Source organism: Heloderma suspectum, chromosome 2, assembly GCF_057233095.1.
Source record: "Heloderma suspectum isolate Gila_16-S chromosome 2, 16-S_ref, whole genome shotgun sequence".
Classification (NCBI taxonomy): Eukaryota; Metazoa; Chordata; class Lepidosauria; order Squamata; family Helodermatidae; genus Heloderma; species Heloderma suspectum.
This window is the reverse complement of record NC_139459.1, coordinates 255,568,926-255,593,766: the sequence shown is the minus strand read 5'-3', so window position 1 is coordinate 255,593,766 and position 24,841 is coordinate 255,568,926. Positions and strand designations below refer to the sequence as shown.

At 44.5% G+C, this 24,841-nt stretch overlaps 1 protein-coding gene across 2 annotated transcripts in view; it reads left to right on the top strand.

Moving 5' to 3' along the window:
* The first annotated feature begins 22,870 nt into the window (after positions 1 to 22,870).
* Positions 22,871 to 24,841, top strand: part of RAD50 (RAD50 double strand break repair protein) — an 81,359-nt gene continuing 79,388 nt past the window's right edge. Inside the window, exon 1 of one of the 2 annotated variants that reach the window (XM_084838834.1) lies at positions 22,871 to 22,889. The gene's annotated coding sequence lies outside the window, so the exon portion shown is untranslated. Of the gene's footprint in view, positions 22,890 to 23,539; positions 23,585 to 24,841 lie in introns of those variants that run through there. The other variant, XM_084838833.1, reaches the window with a different exon arrangement.

The window sequence follows — 24,841 nt, the reverse complement described above, 5'->3', positions numbered from 1 at the left end:
AAAATGCTGTTGCCAGGTTGGAAGCAGGAGCTAGCACATGATGTCACTTTTATGCCAACTTCACTGGCTGCCAATTTGTTTGTAGGTTCAATTCAAGGTGTTGACATTAGACTTTGGGAAACCTCAGGAATTGCCTCCTGCTATATGAGCCTGCCTGAAAACTTTGGTCACTTTCTGAGGCTCTTATTGTTATTCTCCACATCCCCAATAGCCATTTGGTTGATGACAAGGGAAAGGGCCTTTTCCATGGTGGCACCCATGGACTAGTCTCACCAGAAAGGTTAGTTGGCCCCCTCATTGCCCACTTTTAGGCAGAATAATACACTGAAAAGTGTGTTATTTTAGGCACGTTTTAATTGTCCTCTGCTCTTTTCTCTCTTCTGTATCTGCTGTTTTTATTGTTGTTAGTTTATTGTTTGATTATATTTATATTGTTTTATATAAGATACTGTAAGATGCTTCAAAAGGTTATTTTTTCTTAGAAAGGTGGGAAGTAAATATGAATATAAGTGAATTAATAAGATAAGAGGTTACAGCTTCATTCCTTGGAAATCATAGAATCATAGAATAGTAGGGTTGGAAGGGGCCAACCCCCTGCTCAATGCAGGAATCCAAGTCAGAGCATTCCTGACAGATGGCTGTTCAGCCTCGTCTTGAACGCCTCCAGTGTGGGAGAGCGTAATTGGTTCCATTGTCGTATTGCTCTAACAGTCAGTAAGTTTTTCCTGATGTTCAGCCGGAATCTGGCTTCCTGTCACTTGAGCCCATTATTCTGTGTCCTGCACTCTGGGATGATCGAGAAGAGATCCTGGCCTTCTTCTCTGTGACAATCTTTCAAGTACTTGAAGAGCGCTATCATATCTCCCCTCAGTCTTCTCTTCTCAAGGCTAAACATGCCCATTTCTTTCAGTCTCCCTTCATAGGGCTTTGCTTCCAGTCCCCTGATCATCTTTGTTGCTCTCCTCTGAACCCTCTCCAGTTTGTCTGCATCCTTCTTAAAGTGTGGCGCCCAGAACTGGACACAGTACTCCAGACGAGGCCTAACCAGTGCTGAGTACAGGGGAACTAGTACTTCCTGGGATTTGGAAGCTATGCTTCTATTAATGCAGCCCAAAATAGCATTTGCCTTTTTTGCAGCCACATCACATTGTTGGCTCATATTCAGCTTGTGATCAACAACCATTCCAAGATCCTTCTCACTTGTAGTGTGATTGAGCCACGTATCCCCCAAATGTAACTGTGCATTTGGTTTCTTTTTCCTAGGTGCAGAACTTGGCATTTATCGCTATTAAATGTAATTCTGTTGTTTTCTGCCCAGCGCTCCAGTCTATCCAGATCACTTTGAATTTTGTTTCTGTCTTCCAAAGTATTAGCTGTCCTGCCCAATTTTGTGTCATCTGCAGATTTGATCAGCATTCCCTGCACCTCCTCCTCCAAGTCATTAATAAAAATGTTGAAGAGCATTGGGCCCAGGACTGAGCCCTGTGGTACCCCACTCGTTACCTCTCCCCAGTTTGAGAAGGTCCCATTGAGAAGCACTCTTTGAGTCCGATTCTGTAGCCAACTGTGGATGCACCGGATCATTGTTTCATCTAGCCCACTTTGAGCTAGTTTGCTCATCAGGATATCATGGGGCACTTTGTCGAAAGCTTTGCTGAAGTCGAGGTATATTATGTCTACAGCATTCCCATGGTCCACAAGGGAGGTGACTTGATCAAAAAATGAGATCAGATTCGTCTGGCAGGACTTGTTCTTGACAAATCCATGTTGGCTTCGAGTAATCACTGCATTGTTTTCAAGGTGCTTACAGATGGATTGCTTTATCATCTGCTGCAGAATTTTCCCAGGGATTGATGTCAGACTGACTGGTCTGTAGTTCCCAGGTCCCTCCTTTTTACCCTTTTTGAAGATAGAGACAACATTAGCCCTCCTCCAGTCATCTGGCACTTCACCCGTCCTCCATGATTTCTCAAAGAGAATAGACAGTGGTTCTGAGAGTTCTTCTGCCAGTTCCTTTATTAATGTAGGATGCAGTTCATCTGGCCCTGGACATTTGAACTCATTCAAAGTAATTAGGTGTTCCTTGACCATATGCCTATTGATCGCAAGCTGCAATCCTGCCCCTTCAGCCTGTACTTCGCCTTTGCCAGGGGGGGTCATAGACCCTCTTTTGGGAGAAGACTGAGCCAAAGTAGGAATTGAGCACCTCTGCCTTTTCTTTGTCATCTGTTATCATTTTGCCATCCTTATTTAATAGCTGAACAACCATTTCTTTCCTCTGTCTTTTACTATGCACGTAGCTAAAGAAAGCCTTTTTGTTGTTTTTAGCATCTCTCACTAATCTCAGCTCGTTCTCAGCTTTAGCGTTCCTGACGCCATCCCTGCAATTCTGTGCTACCTGCCTGTACTTGTCCTTTGTTGCTTGGCCTTCTTTCCATGTCCTATATGTGTCCTCTTTTGTTTTCAGGTCATCTCTAAACTTTCTGTGAAGTCACATTGGCTTCTTCTGTTGTCTTCCACCTTTTCTTCTTCTTGGAATGGTTTGTAATTGTGCCTTGAGAATTTCCTTTTTTAAAAGCTCCCACCCATCTTCGACTCCTTTTCTCATTAGCGTTGCTTGCCATGGGACCTTACTGACCATTGTTCTGAGCTTATTAAAAACAGCTTTCCTAAAATCCAGGGTATGCATTTGACTACACTTGGCTTTTGCTTCCCTTAGAACCAAGAACTCAAGTACAACATGGTCGCTTTCCCCAAGAGTTCCTGTAGCTGCTACTTTATCCACTAAGTCATCTCTGTTGGTTAGGATCAAGTCTAGGAAAGCCGATCCTCTAGTTCCTTCCTCTGTCTGTAGGAGGAAGTTATCCACCACACAAGTCAGGAATTTCCTGGAGGGGCCATGTTTTGCAGAATTTGTCTCCCAACAAATATCAAGGAAATTGAAGTCCCCCATTACTACTACATCATGCTTCCTTGAAACATTGGCTATTTGCTTTTCAAAAGTTTCATCCTCGTCTTCTCCTTGATTGGGTGTCCGGTAGTAGACTCCAACCATCAGGTTCCTTTTATTCTTTGCTCCATTTATTCTGATCCAGATGCTCTCGATGGAGCTAACAAGCTCATCCTCCTGTATTTCTGTGCAAAGATATGATTTTTTCACATACAGTGCGACCCCACCTCCCTTTCTGTTCCTCCTGTTCTTTTTGAACAAGTTATATCCTTCAATTGCTGTATTCCAGTCATGAGAGTCATCCCACCAAGTCTCAGTTATACCTATCAAGTCATAATTTCCCTCCTGTATTAAGAGGTCAATTTCGTTCTGTTTGTTTCCCATACTCTGGGCATTAGTATATAGACATCGAAGACCATGTGCTTCATAGTCTGGCTTTCTTCCTACATGTGTCTGAAGACTATTACTGGGTGCTATCAGAGCTGTTCTCTCCGTTGCAGTGCATGCGCCTACGTCCATTGTTACCCCCAACTTTACATTTCCCTTCCCCATAGGATTCAGTTTAAAGCCCTCCTGATGAAGTTCTTCATGCTGTGGCCAAACACATTCTTCCCATCCTTTGTGAGGTGAAACCCGTCCCTTGCCAACAGCCCATCATCCAGGAAGTATAGCCCGTGGTCCCAGAATCCAAATCTCTCTCGTCGGCACCACCTTCGTAGCCAGTCATTCACCCGGAGTATTTTTCTTTCCCTTTCTATCCCTCTTCTAACTACTGGAAGTATGGATGAGAAAACTATCTGGGCCCCAAAGTTCTTGAGTTTCCTTCCCCAAGCTTCAAAGTCTGACATGAGTTCTTCGTAGCTCCACTTGGCGGTATCATTTGTTCCCACATGGATGAGAAGAAAGGGATACCTGTGTGCAGTTTCGATTTCCTGTTCAAATATTATTCCTACTGATACTTTGTTTCTTTTGAGCTTATAACATGCCACAAATATTAAGCTGAATGAGGGCAAGTGAGCTCATAAAGCACTCCTTCAGCTAGAAACTTTTGTTAAGCTTATTTTCAAGGATGAGTTAGCGGTGGAGAGGAATACACAAGTGTATTTCTCCTTGCGTTGAAGACATGCACTCCAGTCCAATGATTTCTTACAGGATGCTGTCAGGGATGATGTGGTTGCATCTTGCACTGCAGATCCTACATGGAGCAGGGGCTGGACTAGATGAGCTCTAAGATCACTTCCAACTCTATGATTCTAAGAAAGCTCCAGCGCTCAAATGTAACTCCATGTTTGGGCTGCCCCATTCATTTCAATGGCAAGAGGAGTTTCACATGCGCATTCTTTTGTACATAGAGATCTCCCTTTCTTCACTGAAATCAGTGGGGTGGCCAGTGTGTTCAAGGGCAGAAGAATGCACATTGGGGCTCAGGGTCAGGGTGATGGATTAATCTTTCTACTCTTTGCATGAGCTGCAATTACAGCTTCTGCTTCTTTGAATTGTTGGGAAGAGGCCCCTTGGTATGTTTCAAAAGAATGTCAGGTTAGTAGTGTTAGCCTGGGCCACCAGATACCTATTTGGGAGTTCGGGAGATGTGAGTGGGCATAGTCATACAAAGTGTCTGCAGTATATCAAATGTTCTTTGTTTTTATTCTGGAGGCCAAGTTGTATTAGCACCTGCTGCAGGAAACAAAACAAAGCCCCAAACCTGTGGCATTTTAAAGACTAATTTATTGTGCAAGGGTGGGTCTGACAAACCATATATATAACACTAAATTAATTAGTCTTTTGGGTGCCACAAGGCTCTGCAGTTTTTATATTTATTGCGATTTATAGACCATTCTCCCCACAAAGTCTCAAGGCCGGTGAATAAACTTTACAAAAATAATATTATTTTAAATAAATAATCCAGCAAAGGTTAGTTGTGATGGATGTGCAGCCCAATTCTATGCATGCATACTTGGAAGTAAGTCCAGTTTTGTTCTATTATTGGACGTCCAAATAAAACTGCATAGGACTGCAGCCTTAGTTGTGACTAACTTAAGTCCATTTGAATTCAGTAGGGCATTGGGCACAATCTTAAGCATGTTTACTCAGAAGTAGGTCCCACTCTGTTCAATGGGGCTTATTCCCAGTTGAATGCTCATAGGACTGCAGCAGCCTAAGTCATAACTTACTTTTGTTGGACTGCCTATTGATTTTAAAGCCATCATTGAATTAAACTATAATAAAATATATCTTTAAAAAAGGAAGTAAAGTAATACATGGCTAAAAGAATACCTTAATTATCCCTGACCATTAAATGTTTGTCCAGAGTCTTCTTGTGGTACCTCTGGACAATGGCCAGGTATAGTACTTGGTGAACCTCAAGAGGCAAATAAGTTTTGGAAGCTGGGGAACTACCCCTGAGAATGAGACCTCTCTGATCTGATTTTAATGGTCAAGTTTGCATATCACTTTAAGCCAGGAGTGGGGAAGTCTGGCCCTCCAGATGTAGGACTGCAGCTCCTATCAGCTCTAGCCAACATAACCAACGATGAGCGATTACGGGAGTTGCAGTCCAACAGCATCTGGAGAGCCACACCTTCCCCATCTCTGCTTTAAGCCCAAAATTATGATTTAATAAACCAGGATGTCAACAAGCAGCATTTACTCTTCACTTTGTTCAAGTGGGTTAACTAACCAGGACTGGGATAGCTTCTTGTTATGTCTGAATCTAGAATTATAGTTAAGTGCACTCAAACAAGTCAGGATTTGTAAACTAACAACAAATCCTGGTTTAAAGCTGGTATAACATGTGACATGCGTGCACCCCACTTCTGAGTGGTGAGAAGTTTCAGGAGTTCCAGCACCCAGGGTTCAGTTTCCTTAGAAGGAGGTCACTGGAGACTTATGGCACTTCTGTGATATAAAGCTTATTCATACCTACATACAGGCTTAGCATAAGATGAGAATCCACAGCATTAACATTCCAACAGTTTCCTTCAGATTTCTAGAGGGCCCACAGTGCCATAGGATTTCTTGCAGAGAGCAAGTCTTCCAGCATAGGTCAAGTTACAGCACAGACTGCGCCGGTTCGCATGACACGGGGCTGGCTTGTTAGCCACTCCTGCGTGTGCCAGTTGCATGCTAGCTGATTTCCCTAATCACCCTCGCTTGGTGCAGGTTGTCATGATGCCCGAAGCTGGCAAGGCTAGGTGGTTGGGATGGTTAACAAACCAACCAGAGCCCACACTCTGTGGTAGCGTTGCTCGGTGGTTTTTTAACCACCCCATCCACCCACTCTCTCCAGGTTCGGAAATCACGATATCCTGCGCCCAGCAAGGGTAATTATGCTAATTTTGTGGCTCTTACAGGGAGGGCAAATAAGCCACCATGGCTTATTTTCCCTCTGTGATCATGCGAAACCAGTCACAGAGTTGGCGGGGATCTGGAGTCTTTTTGCAAGCAAAGGCACCGGGTGTAAGGGATCCCTGGAAAGTCATGTAAACTTACCCCAAACACATAACAGTAACTTATGATCCTGGCTTGTTTGGGTTTGGATGTCACAAGAAGCTATCCCCTTCATGGTTAGTTTACCTGCTCACACAAAAACTGGAGCAAATGGGCTTCATGCACCAGCACGCTACTTGTTCACATCCTTGTTTATTAACCAATCACGGAGGGAAAATAAGCCACGGTGGCTTATTTTCCCATAATGTTTGTCTTAAAAATGATGTCTGAGTGCAGCCAATGTTTCAAGTTGGTCAAAAGATAGTATAATTAAAAGTACACCCTTAAGCACAGAGATCATGATGGGAGAATATAAGGGAGAAGATGGTCTCCCAGTATGGAAGAACTAAGCGTTGTAGATAAGTTGCTAGATTCAATAAGGGATGGGACATGACTCCTGTGCTTGCACAGAAAGGAGAGTTTTAGTAGATTACAGGTTTCCCCTGCAGCACTAAAAAGAGAGAGTAACCACATCTGCCAACATTCTTCCTTCGGCTTAACTATGAAAGGCATAACAGCATTTCTGAAATTGTGGGGACTTACTCCCAGGTAAGTGTGCATAGGATTGCTTCTATATGTGGTCTGGTAACTATGGAGTAGATCCATGATCTGCCTTCTGTGGATCTGCCTTCCACTTATGGAAGGTCCCTATGCCTGATTTTGGGGTTCCCCCTTTCTACCTGCACCACAGGTCACCCCATTCAGCAGGGTCCCCTGACAATCTGTGTAGCATTTTAGGAAGCTCAAAGGTGGGGAGGAAGGGAAGACCATTTCCACCAACCCAGTTAGAAGCAAATAGCCAATGTTTTAAGGAAGCACCTAAATCTCTATCTAGCCTTAAGAAACTACCAGACCCCTAAAATCATAATATTAGTTAGAAATGGGAACAAAGATATGGACTATTTTAAGTTTATTTTAAGTATTTTACATCTGAACAGTACATAAGAACATAAACACACACATACAATTTAAATTTGGTAGATGGTCTAATCTGCCACCACTGTGGGTATATAGTTTTATCTTTGTTCCCTTAACCCACATTAATAGAAATTGAGTTGCTATCTCATGTGACCCATAGATGCTGAATCTTGTTCTTGCCCTAGGATATCTCACAGTCATTCTCATCACATGGATCCAGGGCTCCTTCACACTGAGCTTTTATCCTGAGACTGAGATTGCTCCTTCACGGTTGTTTGCGGGCTCTTTACATGACGTCGTGATCATTCAAGGCATCTCCTGCACTAAATGCCCTTTGTTTTGTTTTTAAACAGATCGCAGATAATGAGCCATCAAATTACCCTGTTGTGTTCTGCTAGAGTTCCCTCCGTGAAAAGAGGGAAAGCGGCAAGAAGAGGAGCCAGATCAAGGAAAGATAATGGAAGACTCAGGGCGTCTCTACAGCAGCCTAAAATCCTGCATTTAAAACAGGGCTTTCTGCTTCCGTTTTAAATGCAGGATCACAACTGACTCCCTTTACATGTGCTTTCTTTCCCCCCTCCCCTTCCCCCCTCTTTCTCCCTGTATCTGAGTCTTCCATTATTTATCATTGATCTCATTCCTCTTCTTGCTGCTTTAACTCTTTTCAGGGAGGAAACTGAAGTGAAACAGAACAGGGTACCTTGATAGCTCATTATCTGCGATCTATTAAAAAATGGAACAAAGGGCATTTAATGCAGGAGGGTCACGGCAGGGACATGGCATCATGTAAAGAGCCAGCAAACTTCCAAGAAGGAGCAATCTCAATCGCAGGATAAAAGCCCGGTGTGAAGGAGCCCTCAGATATGCGGAGAAAGAAGGGGAAAGGGGTAGGGGGAAAGGAAGCGGGTGTGAAGGGAGTCAGTTGTGATCCTGCATTTAACGGAAGCAGAAAGCCCTGTTTTAAATGCAGGATTTTAGGCTGGTGTAGAGATGCCCCTATGAACTTGAGCACACTCCAGGAGAGAGCGGACGACAGGAAGGCCTGGCGTGCTATGGTCCATGGGGTCACGAAGAGTCGGACACGACTGAACGACTGAACAACCACAAGAAGAGATGCCCCCAGTCTGTGTTGTGCTGGATATTCAGACAACTTTTCTCTGACCATTCAAATGTGCAGTATAAAAACTGAACTCTAATCCTCCACAATCTGTTTTTTTATTGTTCTTAACGCGTTGATTGTGGAGGGTTAGAGTTCAGCATCAACAAAGTTTGTGGGAGAATGCATATATCTTTGCTGAGTTACCAGCTTATTGGTACCAGTGATTCTTAAACTGTGAGAAACAGCTTGTATAATGTTGGCTACTGAAGTAATATGACTACTGAAGGTTCTGGTTTGTTTATTTATTTATTGTGCTGAGCCACCCTGCTTGAAAATCCTTCCTCCCTCCCCTCTTATACCTATAGGGGACCTAACCAATTAAAATGTGTTGTGGGTTAGCAATCTTGTTATTAAATAAAGAATTATTAAAATCTGGGGATGGTATGAGAAAATATGGGAAGTGATGATGATGGATAAGATTTCTTTCCAACTAAAGGGGATGGCCAACCCATGTTACAGCTATTTTGTTTTTTGAGAAATGTATTTATTTTATTTCTTTATTCCATTTTTAATCTGCCCAATAACAGATGTTCCCCAACATCCCTTTCTGATGTTCACAGATTCCTTAAAATCAGTAAAACTAAGAGGCCAGCAAGGCTTAGCGCATCTCTACACCAGCACTTTCTTCCACACTCATGATTGGCCACTCATGGATGTTTACGGGTCCATTACATGGCAGCGGCGACATCCAGGGCCCCTCCCATGCTTTTTAGGTTTATCCCGCTGTAAAAACCACCAGACCAAATCAAGTATTTAAACAAAATATGCAGAATCGGTAGTGTGTAACGCTGCCGTAGCGCTATATTTAAGCCACTAGATAAGAATGTAAGAGCCATGCTGGACCAGACCAAGGGATCATCTAGTTCAGCACTCTGTTCACACAGTGGCCGACCAGCTGTCGACCAGGAACACACAAGCGGGACACGAGTGCAAGAGCACCCTCCTGCCCATGTTCCCCAGTAACTGGTGTACACAAGCTCACTGCTTCTGGTACTGGAGGCAACACATAGCCAACCGGACTAGTAGCTGTTGATAGCCTTCTCCTCCAGGTATTTAACCCCCTTTGAAAGCCATCCAAATTGGTGGCCATCACTACATCTTGAAGTAGCGAATTCCATAGTTTAACTATGGACTGTGTGAAGTACTTTCTTTTATCTGTCCTGAATCTCTTACCAATCAGCTTAATGGGATGACCCCAGCTTCTAGTATTTTGAGAGAGGGAGAAAAATGTCTCCCTATCCACATTATCATCTCTTACCAATCAGCTTAATGGGATGACCCCAGCTTCTAGTATTTTGAGAGAGGGAGAAAAATGTCTCCCTATCCACATTATCCACACGATGAATAATTTTGTACACCTCTGTCATGACTCCCCTTACCCTCCCTTTTTCCAAGCTGAACAATCCCAGCTGTTGTAATCTTCTCTCATAGGGGACATGCTCCAGTCACGTGATCACTTTAGTTGCCCTTTTCTGTACTTTTTCCAGCTCTACAATATCTTTTTTTAGGTATGTTGTTGACCAAAAATGTACACAGTATTCTAAATATGGTCACACCACAGATTTATATAACGGCAGCATGATATTGGCAGTTTTATTTTCAATTCCTTTCCTAATTATGGAATTTGCCTTTTTTTTACAGCAGCTGTACACTGGGTTGACATTTTCATTGAGCTGTCCACCACAAACCCCAAATCTCTTTCTTGATCGATCACTCATCGCTAGCTCAGATCCCATCAGGTTATACTTGAAGTTCGGATTTTTTGCCTCAACGAGCATCACTTTACACTTGCTTACCTTGAACTGCATTTGCCATTTGGATGCCATTCTCCCAGTTTGGAGAGATCCTTTTGGAGCTCCTCACAACCCCTTTCTGTTTTAACCACCATAAAGAATTTGGTGTCATCGGTAAACTTGGCCACTTCACTGCTCACTCCTAAATCCAGATCATTTATGAACAAGTTAAAAAGCATTGGTCCCAATACAGATCCCTGTGGGACCCCACTATTTACTTCCCTCCATTTGGAGAATGTATCATTTATTCCTACTCTCTGCTTTCTGTTCTTTAACCAGTTACTGATCCATAGGAGGTCCTCTCCTCTTATTCCATGACTGCTAAGTTTGCTCAGGAGTCTTTGGTGAGGGACTTAGTCAAAAGCCTTTTGGAAGTCCAAGTAAACAGTGTCTACTGGATCACCCCATCCACATGTTTACTGACACTCTCAAAGAACTCTAAAATGTTAGTGAGATAGGATGTACCTTTACAAACGTTGATTGTTTGCCATGTTGATTCTTTTTCAGAAGGGCTTGTCCTTCTATATGCTTAGTAATTTTATCTTTAATGGTGCTTTCAACCAACTTACCTGGAACAGATGTTAAGCTAACTGGCCTGTAATTTCCCAGATCCTCCCTGGATCCCTTTTTAAAAATTGGTGTTACATTGGCCATCTTCCAGTCCTCTGGTACAGAGGCTGATCCTAGGGACGTGTTGCATATTTTGGTTAAAAGATCAGCAATTTCATATTTGAGTTCATTGAGAACTCTAGGATGGATACCATCTGGGCCCAGTGATTTATTTGCTTTCAATATATCAATATGGTTGAAAACTTCATCTTTTGTCACCACTCTTTGCCTCAGTTCCTCAGACTCCGTTCCTGAAAACATCAGTTCAGGCACAGGTATCTGTCCTATATCTTCTGCAGTGAAGATGGATGAAAATAATTCATTCAGCTTCTCTGCAATCTTCTTGGCCTCCTTCAGTACTCCTTTAACTCCATTGTCATCCAGTGGTCCAACTGCCTCCCTAGCTGGTTTCCTGCTTCTGATATATTTTAAGAATTCTTTATTGTTGGCCTTGATGTTGTTAGCAATATGCTCTTCAAAATGCTTTTTTGCATCCCTGCAAGCTTGTGCTCCCTTTTGTTTTCCTCATTTGGGCATTTTCTGAAGGAAAATGCCCAAGTGCTCCTTCCATTTTCTGAAGGAAGCCCTCTTTTCTCTAATAGCTGCCTTGACACTGCTCGTTAACCATGCTGGCAACCTCTTGGACTTGGTGCTACCTTTCCTAACCTGTGGTATACATTTTAGGTGAGATTCTATTATTGTGGTTTTGAGAAACTTGCAAGTATTTTGAAGGGATTTAATCCTCTTGACTCCCCCTTTCATCTTCCTTTTCACCAGTTCCCTCATTTTAGAGAAGTTTCCTCCTTTGAAGTCAAATGTGACTGTGTTGGACTTCCTGGGCAATTTCCCACTTAAATATATATTAAATCTGATAGCACTGTGGTCACTGTTTCCAGTTGGTTCAACAACATTTACATCTCATACTAGGTCCTGGGCGATACCACTTAGGATTAAATCCAAGATTGCCTGCCCTCTGGTCGGTTCCCTGAGCGACTGTTCTAGGGCACAGTAATTTTGCGCTTCGAGAAATTTAACCTCTTTGTGGTGACTAGAATATGCATTTATCCAGTCAGTTTGGGGGTAACTGAAGTCACTCATCATTACAACACTTTCTCATTTGGAGGCTTCCCTGATTTAGTTTTCCATCTCAAGGTCATTCTGAGCATTCTGGTCTGGGGGATGATTTAGTTCCCAGCGCTAAATTAGCTTTGGAGCCCAGTATTGTCACCCACAGTGCTTCTGTGGAAGAGTCTACCCCTTTTAGGTGTTCTAGTCTGCTCAGCACTCTGCCCTCTTTGACGTACAGAGCAACACCGCCCCCAGTATGCCCTTCCCTGCCCTTCCTGTAGAGTTTATATCCAGAGATCACCATATCCCACTGGTTCTCTCTGCTCTACCAGATTTCTGTAATGCCCACTATGTCTAGGTTCTCCTTTAAAACTAAGCACTCCAACTCTCCCATTTTGGCTCAGATGTTTCTAGCATTTGCATAGAAACACCTATACATGGTGTCCCTCCCCAGATGTCTCTGGCATGTGCATTTTTTGCTATGGCACTTAGGCTTCTTTGATTGGCTATCATGTTCTACCATATACTCATGGCCTATTTCCTCCCCTTCTACATTTGAGCAATCGAAAACATTTTCATTTGCATCCCCTTCGGATGATTTAACCCAAACTGGATGCTTCCCAGCTCCTGTCGGCTTTCCCCCAAGGTTTAGTTTAAAAGCTGCTCTGCCACCGTTTTTGTGTTAAGCACCAGCAGTATAGTTCCATTTTGGTTCAAGTGGAGCCCATCCCTCTTGTACAGGCCTGGCTTGTCCCAAAATGTTCCCCAGTGCCTAACAAATCTGAACCCCTCCTCCCTGTACCACCATCTCATCCACACATTGAGACTCCTCAGCTTTGCCTGTCTAGCTGGCCCTGTATGTTGAATAGTAGTATTTCAGAGAAAACCATCTTATTGGTCCTGGATTTCAGCCTCCTACCTAGCAACCTAAATTTGGCTTCAAGGACCTCACAGCTACATTTCCCCACATCGTTGGTACCAACCTGGACCATTGCCCCCCCCTGACTCCACCTCAGCACTATCTACTAGGCTATCTAGACAGCATGTTGTTACTAGGAGAAGGTGGGAAATTTATTTATAGTTATTTATTTACAGTTACTTGCTGTGAGTAGGGAGGGGAGAGTTCACTGCCCTGGCTTTCTTGCCCTGTGCCTAAACTTGCAGAGTTGCTGAACTTGCTTGTTTACTGATCCTTTGTCACTGGGGCTGAGACGTTTCATCACTGGGGCTCCTGCGCTCGGAGAGCTGGCTCCCTTGCAAGCGTGCCTCCTTATATATAGATAGGCTCAACTGGTGCTGCAGCCAATCTGATTGGAGGGCCTCAAAGTGAGGTGTTGTGTGAACTCCTGAATCCTGATCAGCACTGACTTCCAGTGGCTGGGAATGTAGATCAGTTGGCCCCCCAGCGAATGGAGATTCCTATTTAGGAAGGAGGACTATAGAGAATAGTGAATGGGAGACCTATTTAGGGGAGACCCTCTATTCAATGGGTCCTTGGAGGGGACAGCAGACAAAGGGTAGGTGATTTGGGAAGGATGTGGCTTGCAAGGACTGAGTCTTTGTTCTCTCTCTGTGTGTGTTTTTTTTAACTAAATTTATAAGATGAACTCTTAAACTTGCTGGTGCTGTCTAAAGGAAACATAAGGAAAGTGGTGAAATAGAAGGTTTCAGTTCAAACCATGAGGTCGCCCATGTAATGGAGCTGATCCTAATCCCACAAAGATTCCGAGGCAGAAAGCCCCAGTAAAGTAGTGGGATTTTCCATTAATGCGGGAAGCCCTTAGGGCCATTTTTTTGGTATACTGATTAGTAATGTTTCATTTACAAGGATTATGCGGGCTTTTTTCTTTTCTTGTCTTGTCTTGTAAGTAAGAAAAGTGTATCAATTTAGAACTAATTCCTTTCTATTTTATGGTAGCTTTCCTGATGTGTTCTCTTACCCCCCCCCCTTTTTTGGTGACCTGTTAAAGAAAGATATATTTTAAAAATCCATCACATGTTGGATTTATTGTTCTGTACTTGACAAGAGGATGGTGCTTGTGGGTAGAGATGGGTTGGTACAACTCCCTTGCCATGAGCCATTTTGCCTTTTTGCTGCAGCAGGGATACTGGGTCTATTTCAATAGTCTGTCCCTGGTGGTTGATGGATGAAGGTGGACTTCTGCATAACTCCCCCCATGCTGCAGTCCTGCTGAATTCCTCACCCCCAATCAGGGATTAGTGCTGTTGGGAGGGGGGAGTTTCCTTTGATTCCAAAGGAAGCTTCCCTCTAAGAGCTAAGAATAGCTTCAGTGTGGATATTTGGAAGGACTGGGGCATGAGGTGAAGAGTTAAACCCCCAAATACACACACACCATGATCCTGTTCCTGCTCAGCACCCGTCTCATTGCTGTTGTTAACAGAAAAGAAGAGCCACGTCAAATGCATTCAGGCATTTCATATCACATCGGTATCTACCTAGCCTTCCCCTGAGTTGCAGGTGATGAAGGAGCAGGGGCAACACCCTGCGCAACGTTAAGTGGAACTCTAAATCAATCTGACTGAGCACAGGCTAGAGCCCATTTTGAGGCCTACTGTGTGGTGGTGGTGATGGCAAGGAAGTCATAGTTGTGCTGCTCAGAATAGCTTTTCTGAGTGGTCGGAGGCCTTTCACATCTCTGCCAAAAATTCTGAGCAGATTCAGTAGCTGGAGACCCACTGAGACATGTTTGTTCAGTTCAGCACTGACTTCACTTCCAGCTTGGATGCCTATTTGGTTGTAGATCAGGACTGCAGAATCTCAGGCCTGGAGGCCATATCCAGGTCTCTGGGGTATCCCAGATGACCATACTCCCTTCCTCCGCCCCACTTTCCCCTCTCCACCAATCCTTTGGTGGCTTCCCAGCTTTTGTGCAGTTTTCTCCCATTCTGAAAGGTTGCAATGCCCCTCCTAAGGCAGTAAGAGCTTTAAGTTACAATATGCTGGCATTTTTGGTACCTTGCCCTCTTTTGCCTTCACCCATGCCCACCACTGGAATGCGGCCCCTGAGAGCTTTTCCAAAATGGAATTCAGCCCTCGAGCTGAAAGAGGTTCAATAGCCCTGTTGTAGATGCTTAACTGTGAGTGGCCTTCTGGCTGCATTTGCTTGGATGATTTTTCAATGATTACCACCTGAGGATGCAGACAGTCCTTGGAATGGTCTGGCTGACACAATGTTTGCCTGACTCTTGCCCATTCTGTCTGGTTTTGTCCAGCTAAGGGAGACTGGCTGAGATGGTCCAGAGAGAAGAGTGTCCCTCTCCAGGAGGAGTGGTTCCCATTCCTTTGAAGGGTGCTGTCTGGGCATGAACCTGGATCTAACACTGCTCTTGGAGGCTGCAGTGGCATCTGTGGCCAAAAGCACTTTTTAAAATCAGCTTAATCAGTGGACCACTCCTGGACCCAGGTAAACTGACCACTGTTTTACATGCCTTGGTAACCTGTAGGCTGGAGTACTGTAATGGACTCTATTATGTAATGGACTCTATTATGTAATGGACATACACTATTATGGAGTACTGTAATGGACTCTAATCGCTGCCACGATTGTCTAGGGACTTAGACTGGTTCTGAATGTGGCAGCCCACCTGTTGGTGGAAGTCATCTGAACGTAACACCTATTCTGAAAGAACCACTCGTGCTTGTAATTAATTTTCAACCACAATTCAAAGTGCTAGTTTTGAAGTATGCCTGATGGTGAAGCCCAGACCTGAATACTAGATATCTGATTCAGCCACCCATCCAGCTGAAGACATTTCTGCAGACATTCCCAACATAACCTATCTTCACAGCCATGAGGACAGATTTTCAGGAAGCTGAGTTCTGTACCTAATTCCACATTCTGTGCTTTTCCTGGGGAATGGGGACATACTGCCCTTACACACACAGCTAATAGACCTTCAGGGACCTATTAGCTGTGTCCCACTCCCAGGGTGACAGGTTCTCTGTTTTCATGGAGAATGCAGGTCTCGGGGAAGGAGGGCGTCATTCCGAGGAAGAGGGAAATGATCCCTTAGAATGGACCCATTCCTTGGAAGAGGAACAAATATCCCCTCGCCCCAAGGATGTGCCTCCGGGGGGAGCGGGGCTTGTGGTAGTGGGAGATTTGATCATTAGACACATAAACAGTTGGGTGTGTGATGGGCGTGTAGACCGCATGGTGAATTGCCTGCCTGGTGTGAAGGTTGCAGATATCATGCACCGTCTAGATAGCCTAGTAGATAGTGCTGAGGTGGAGTCAGGGGGGGCAATGGTCCAGGTTGGTACCAACGATGTGGGGAAATGTAGTTGTGAGGTCCTGGAAGCCAAACTTAGGTTGCTAGATAGGAGGTTGAAATCCAGGACCATCAAGGTGGCTTTCTTGGAAATGCTACCTGTTCCACACGCAGAACCAGTTAGACAGGCGAAGCTGAGGAGTCTCAGTGCATGGATGAGATGGTGGTGCAGGGAGGAGGGGTTCAGATTTGTTAGGCATTGGGGAACATTTTGGGACAAGCAGGGCCTGTACAAGAGGGACAGATTCCACTTGAACCACAAAGGCGATGCAAGCAGACAATAAGAGATGCAAAAAAGCATTTTGAAGACCATATCACTAACAATATAAAGGCCAACCATAACAAATTTTTTAAATAAACCAGAAGCAGAAAACCAGCTAGGAAGGCCGGTAAGGGGAGACATGATAGAGGTCTACAAAATTATGCATGGTGTGGAGAATGTGAATAGGGAGACATTTTTCTCCCTCTCTCAAAATACTAGAACTCGGGGTCATCCTATGAAGCTGATTGGTGGGAGATTCAGGACAGATAAAAGGAAGGACTTCTTCACACAGCGCAGAGTTAAACTATGGAATTTGCTACCACAGGATGTAGTGATGGCCACCAATGTGGATGGCTTTAAAAGGGGGTTAGACAAATTCCTGGAGGAAAAGGCTATCAATGGCTACTAGTCTTGATGGCTATGTGCTACCTCCAGTACCAGAGGCAGTGAGCCTATATACACCAGTTGCTGGGGAATATGGGTGGGAGGGTGCTGTTGCCCTGCTTGCAGGTTCCTGGTCAACAGCTGGTTGGCCACTGTGTGAAGAGAATGCTGGACTAGATGGACCCTTGGTCTGATCCAGCATAGCTCTTACGTTCTTAAGGTCCCTGAGAAATGTTAGGCCTGAGCCACATAACAGAAACTAAGCAGGTTGTAGGGAGTGAGTACCAGTGCCCTTAACAAGGAAGTCCCATAAGAAGAATGAACCTATTATTGTGTTTTCATTGTTTACCAGAGAGTAACCCCCAATAAGTTTAACTCAGAACCACAATGTAATAAGCCTCATGAGGCATTTTCAGTGTTCTTTGATTCCTCAGCCAAAATCTCAGGGGAAAGAAATCGCCACCACTACACCCTGGTTACTGCCTTGCAGGAGGGTTTATTTATGTCTGTGCAACAACAGCTAAGAGCTTTTAGGGCAGGGCCTGAAATATTTCCTGCCTAAAACAAACAAAGGCTGTCCCAGTTCAACAGAACTCACAGCTAAAACAAGCCTCTCTCTGGAGACTGAAATGCATGTTTTGAGAAAAGCAGAAATTATCTTAAATACTGTCAAGCTAACAGAGAAGCTGCTTGCAAATTTCAATCAATCACTCTGCATTTAAGGGAATCACAGGATCAAACCATGTATACTGTAACCTTTCCACATTAGCCCAACAGCCCCGCTCTCAGCAGGTAAAATGTTCTTGGGAGGACACACAAGCAGGAAAGGGGGTGCTTAACCCTTTCCCTGCCTGTTGGCCTCCCCTCAGAACTCCTGTTCACAGCAGCTGCAGGGAAGCATAAAATCATATCATATTGTGATGGGTTTGTGGTTAGTCTTCATTACCTTTTGGGGCCCCTAACAGCCCAGTGCTTTTGTCCTACTAGGCCAAGGGGAAGGGGAAGTCTGTATGTGTAGCAGCGAGTCTTGATCTGAAAAGGAGGCAGAGGGCTGATTTGCTCTCAACAAGAAATCCTATGGCATTATGGGCTTCCTGGGAAACTGATGGGGAAAAGGAATCTGTTGGAATGTTAATGCTGTGAACCCTCACCTTATGCTCTGCCTGTGTATATTTGTAAATAAACCTTATATCACAGAAATGCCACAAGTCTCCAATGATGACCATCCAAGGCAGGGGCATAAAATGTACAGCCCACAGAGTGCAGGTGGCCCCCAAACCCTGACTGGTGGCTCCCAGGTTTCCAGCATCTGCTGCTACCACAAAAGGGGAGCAGGGGGGAAAGAGAAACAAAAGCTCTAGAAACAGGAATAGAAGCCTCCTGCAATAGAAGCCTCATTCCTAGAGTGTCCCAGAACGTTCTAGGAAGCAATGCTTGAAGCTTTCAGCCTGCTTCCTAGCACACTTTGAGGACTCTCGGGATGGGGCTTCTATGGCAGGAACCATAGAGCCCATTCCTAGAGCATTTTTCCTCTTTCTTTTTTTAACGCCCATCCAGTTGGAGGGGCGCTGGGCGGGCTTCAAGACTTTGATGCTGTGACATGGAACAGATACTGTTGCTGCAAGACTAAGAGCTGTTGTGGCTGGGATGTGTGTGAGTGGTGTGTGTGAGTGTGCTTGTGCATGTGCATGTGCGCGCACACACCTGTAGGACCCCCTACCACCCCAGCAAACACTTTAGGGCCAAAATAGTTGTGCATCCCCTGATCTAAGGAAACTCAACCCTGGGTAAGTAAAGGAACACCTGAAACTTCTCACCATTCAGAAGTGAGACGCACATACATTTGTTGTTGTTCAGTCGTTCAGTCGTGTCCGACTCTTCGTGACCCCATGGACCATAGCACGCCAGGCCTTCCTGTCCTGCGCTCTCTCCCGGAGCGTGCTCAAGTTCATATTCATTGCATCCGTGATGCTATCTAGCCATCTCATCCTCTGCCGTCCCCTTCTCCTTTTGCCTTCAGTCTTTCCCAGCATCAGGGTCTTTTCCAGGGACTTTTCTCTTCGCATTAGGTGGCCAAAATATTTGAGCTTCAGTTTCAGTATCTGTCCTTCCAATGAGCACTCAGGGTTGATTTCCTTTAGGATGGACTGATTTGACCTCCTTGCAGTCCAGGGCACTCGTGAGAGTCTTCTCCAGCACCACAGTTCGAAAGCATCAATTCTTCGGTGCTCAGCCTTCCTTATAGTCCAGCTCTCACAGCCATACATTACTACTGGGAAAACCATAGCTTTGATTAGACGGACCTTTGTCAGCAAGGTGATGTCTCTGCTTCTTACTATGCTGTCTAGGTGTGCCATAGCTTTCCTCCCAAGGAGCAAGCGTCTTTTAATTTCATGGCTACAGTCACCGTCTGCGGTGATCTTGGAGCCCAAGAAAGTAAAATCTGTCACTGCTTCCATTTCTTCCCCTTCTATATGCCAGGAAGTGATGGGGCCAGATGCCATGATCTTCGTTTTTTTAATGTTGAGTTTCAAACCAGCTTTTGCACTCTCCTCTTTCACCCTCAACAAGAGGCTCTTGAGATCCTCTTCGCTTTCTGCCATTAGGGTGGTATCATCTGCATATCGGAGGTTGTTGATAATTCTCCCAGCAATCTTCATTCCGACCTCTGATTCATCCAACCCGGCATTTCTCATGATGTACTCTGCATATAAGTTAAATAAGCAGGGTGACAATATGCAGCCTTGTCGTACTCCTTTCCCAATTTTGAACCAATCGGTTGTTCCATCTCTGGTTCTTACTGTTGCTTCTTGACCCTCGTACAGGTTTCTCAGGAGACAGGTAAGGTGGTCTGGTACTCCCATCACTTTAAGAATTTGCCACAGTTTGTTGTGATCCACACAATCAAAGGCTTTAGCGTAGTCAATGAAGCAGAAATAGACGTTTTTCTGGAATTCTCTTGCTTTCTCCATGATCCAGCGAATGTTGGCGATTTGATCTCTAGTTCCTCTGCCTCTTCTAAACCCAGCTTGTACTTCCGGTAGTTCTCGGTTCGCATACTGCTGAAGCCTAGCTTGTAGGATTTTGAGCATCACCTTGCTGGCATGTGAAATGAGCGCAATTGTGCGGTAGTTTGAACACTCTTTGGCGTTGCCCTTCTTTGGAATTGGAATGTAAACTGACCTTTTCCAGTCTTGTGGCCACTGTTGAGTGTTCCAGATTTGTTGGCATATTGAATGCAGCACTTTAACAGCATCATCTTTTAGGATTTTAAATAGCTCGGCTGGAATACTGTCATCTCTGCTACATTACAGTGTATAATAGGCCTATTAGCTCTAAACCCCTATTGGGACAAACTAGATGCTGGGAAGAGTGAGGAAACGGTGGGGATAGGGCATGATGTGTTTTTAAAAAATGATTGGCGGGAAAGGAGTGCTTAACCCATCCCTCAACTTGGCTGCTGCTGTTTTACTGAAACCCCAAGGCATTTTTCCTGTGCCATGACAAACATCTCGACCCCAGATTTGGGGGGGGGGGAACAGTTGTGGGTGTTGCAGGAGGAAAATGGTGGCACTAGAACACTAGTATTAACTTATTTTAGCCCAAGGGCCAAATTCTAGTTTGGAGAAGGTCTTGGAGGCTGCATTCCAGTTGTGTGCAGGGCTAAATGCCATAGGAATGGGGACAAAATGTGAAAAATACAGCATATTTTATTTTAAAGTTCTTACTCCCAGTAATTTAGAAGAGGTATTTCAACCTTTTAGAATGGGAAAAGAAAAGCCAGGAAGCACAAAAGCCAGGAAACCACCAAATAAATGGGGGGTGGGGGGCATGGCCTACTGGGGAACCCCAGAGATCCAGATTGTGCCCCCAGGCAGGCTGGATTGGACTGTTGGACCTGAGATTCTGCACTCCTGAACTAGAAAGATTAAGCACTGTCCTTCCTCCACCACTTAACCCTCCATATCACCATTTTACAGCTCTGTAGTAGTAAAGAGAGTTCCAAGTCCTAGGTCTGCAGCAAATATATAATTCAGCCCTCTGATGTTCATTTCTGATGACTTAATCCAGTTGCCAAATGCTCCATTTATAGGTTGCCAGAGAGCCTTGCAGTTGCTGCTTGCCTATGGATGGATTGTATAATATTCTTGTAGCAGCTGAATAGTGGAGATCATGAAGCTAACCTCAGGTGTCTGGAAGGTGAAGATGCTGGCACGAGTAGTAAATAACCCTATGACCTTGGGAACACAACGAGGTTCCACCAGTCAAATATTCTTGTAGCAGCATGGGATCCAAACATGCAGAAGCAGTTCCTGTCTAACACACTAGGATGATACGAGCGGTGCCTGGTAGTGCTGCCAAGAGCTGCATTGTGCAGCTATTCTGACTTTCCCTCCTTCACAGATTCTCTGTGGTAAGAAAAAGACAGAAGCAGCAGTGGGAAAACAAATAGTAAATGACCGTGTCTGTTCCCCGCCCCTTCCCTGAAAAATTCTGTGAATGAGGCAGGGTGATGGCACAATAACAGCCTCCTCTTGAAGCACCCTAGGTAATGTGATACTGTGGGTTAATATAATCTAAACCAAAGTAAATGATGTCCTTTTGGTGTGTTGCAGCAGTCAGGGGTCTTGCTAGGCCTGGGCCTAAGGGAAACCCCAGCCTTGTATCTATTTCACAGGGCCCTATATCTATTCAACAGAGCCCTGAGTGCCCATTGATGCTAATGGAAGGCCTCTTTCTCTGCTTAATTGCCAGACTGTAGCTGAGGAGGGGTTAACTCTCCCCTCTCCACATGCTGCAACACTCCACACAAAACTTTCCCCCACATGGCAATTATGCTGAGAAAATGAACTTTTCCTGTTGGTTTGGGATAGAGCTGTGCACAAATGGCATCTTGACATTTTCCACCCTATTTGTGGGCAGAGAAATGGGGGGGGGGGCAATGTCATTAAATTTCTCCAGGGAGATGAGAATTTCTTCAACAATTTCTCACAGGTAGGGCTCATCACTGGCAAGAGTTATACCACAGTTTTCTTTTTTTCCTAAGGTTTTTGTTGTTGTTTTGCACTGCCACTGCAAATGGCAACATCATCAACTGTATTGCATCATTCCAGGGCAAATGAGGTGGACGGTGGGGGTGAGGAATGCAGTCACCACAAGAAATAATAGAGAAGAAAATCTGGAGAAACTTCTCAAACTGGCCTTTTATTTCTAGGATGGGTAGGATAAGAAAAGAAATCTCAGGTCTTTTCTGACAAAAATGTCTTCTGAGAAATTTTGGCACAGCTCTAGTTGTCATTCTTCATGGTTCAGCACCGTCAACACAGTCTCACAAATTTTTAATTTCTGAGGGGTGTGGATACATCTTCTCTCTAATGCAGGGGCTGATAATACCACCCCTCGTCTACAAGTTCTGTAGCAGGTGTGAGGGGGGCATTGTCACGGACAGCTCCAGGGAAGAGGTGGAGCCAGTGCTGTGCCAAAATCTGTCCTTCAATTTCCTGAAATGTTTCTTCCCCCATGAAAGAGGCCTCTGTTTTTCTGCCTCGTTCTCGGGGCATTTATAATTTATTTTGAATTTCTTTGGGTGGTGTTTTTGACCTTAGTAATCACTGTGAGGTGATTGGGAGTAGTGTGTGTGTGTGTTTTCGTTCTGTTACACATCTCTACATTGCCCTGCGATGAAGCACTTTACTTGCTGTGTACTGCGTAATGGTGCTCTAGCAGCAACGCCTTCTAGTGGCTGCAAAATGAAACATATAGAACTTGCTGAGAAATAAAAACAGCACATGTCAGCTTGTGTAAAGGAGCCAATCTTAATAGCGCAAAGAATCTGGAAGCAGAAGCCCCGGTAACGATGCGGGATTTTAGCCCTGTGTGGTGAAGCCCGATGTCTTCCCCTCGGTGGGAGGCCAAGGAGGCTACAGGTGACGCTCACCCACACTCCTCAGCCACCTAAGTAAGGTAAGCACAAGAACCCTGAACCAAACTCTTAAGCCTTTCTTTGAAATTCCTTCTCCTTTGAATTTCTTTTCTAAAGCAATTTCTTTTCTATCAAATTGAACGGGAATGGTCAAAAAATATGTGAGAGAAATTTTCGGCACAGCACTAATGTGGGATGATTTGGGGCAGAATGAAAATTAACTGAAGAATTGATTTTGAGATGATTTGGATGAAACATTAATTGGCTGGCTTTGCATCCTGTGAAATGTAAACAAATCCTCATATTTATTTCTAAATGTGCATATATAGATATAAATTTGCCCAAGAAATTTTATCCTGATTTGTGTCCTGTGGACTTGGGCCCCAAATCTTTGACGTGCCTAGCAACACCCCTGGTAAGAAGGTCCTTAGAAGGTCACCCGCTCCTTTATTTCCCACCCTGGACATGTCAGACATTCCTCTTGAAATTCCCTCTACAAATAAACATCCCACAGGTCCTGCAAATAGCACCTTTCTAGCCCAAAGTAAACTGAACGCAACCCTATCTGACCACAGGATGGCCCGTCTCCCCTTTGACCCTTTGCAGTCTGCCTGCTTCTCTGTGGGACTAAGAGCCGCTGCTCGGCTTGCTGTTGCTCATTTTACAACGCTTTCTGTCTCTGCCTGCAATCTTGTGCGTACTGAATACAGCGGGACTTGCTTCTGAGTAAACACAGGTAGGCCTGCGCTGGCTCTGGGGCTCTCTCTCCCTCCCTCCCCTTTTTGCAGCAGTAAGTCTGGTGACTTACAGAAACCCTGCAACGAGCAACCACGATCTGAGAGTTCACATGTAGGTTAAAGGGAAAGCCAGAAGCACAGAGCTCGTTGCTGCTATGGGAGAGCGGGCTGAGGAAGCAGCTTCCTTCCCTTGGCGAGGCGCCTGCCATGCATGACACCGAGGGACGTTTAAGTTTCGGTTTCTTGCAAAGGGAGCGCTCTGTCAATGAAATCGAGGATAATTCCGGGAATTTGCCAATAGCAGCAGGTCAGTAGAGGGCGCTAGAGCTGAAAAAAACAACGAACACTCCACAGAAGCAGCCAACAGCCGAGGAAGGGGGAATTTCCTGGGAGGGGAGGCTTTAGGAACAGGGGCATTCTTTTGTTTGATGTAAGAGTGTGGGAGAGGAGAACAGTTTGATACTCTGGTGTCGAAGTGAACAGGGGATTGTTTTGAATCCCTTGCCAGTTTGGTTTCTGAGATTTATTATTTGGTTTGGGTATTTCTGAGAAGACACGTATAGGATTGTGCTGTTAGTAGATTAACAGCACAATCCTATGCATGTCCACTCAGAAGTTAACCGCATTGAATTCAACTGGACTTACGAGCAGGTACATGTGCATAGGACTGCAGCCTAAATCAATCTATCTATCAATTAAAATATACATAGAGCTAAAATAAATATTTCTGAATCAAGAAGCATACTTCCTTTATTTTTAGGTAATGTGCACATGTCTCACAGCAAGCCTAATTTTACAAGAGGCATTGTGTCCTATGTGAGAGATAAAGGTGGAGGGAAGCCTCTTTGAAGATGCTGTCCTCAGTTTTTATATGTGGTTGCATTAAAAATAATATGTTAATATGTTTAAAGTAATGTATAAAAATCTGCCCAATTAATTAGGTGCACCTTTTTAGCAGATTGAAATATTGTTAATCTATTAACTGCCTAAATGGTGCAGCCTGAATTGTAACTCAAGCATTTCTGTGGGTGTCAATCAGTTTGGTGCATGCATCCATTCTCCTAGGCTTGCATGCTCGTCTGGATTGCCTGCCCTTCCATTTCTGCCAAATTTCTTGATTTCCCAGACAAAAAAATGGTTGACTCCAAATGTGGAAGCAATATCCTCTGATCCTAAAACTTCACCTATAGGTGTCAATATTTGAGGGGCAGCTGCAGTTAGACAGTGGTAAGAAAAAGAAATGCTCTGCATATGCT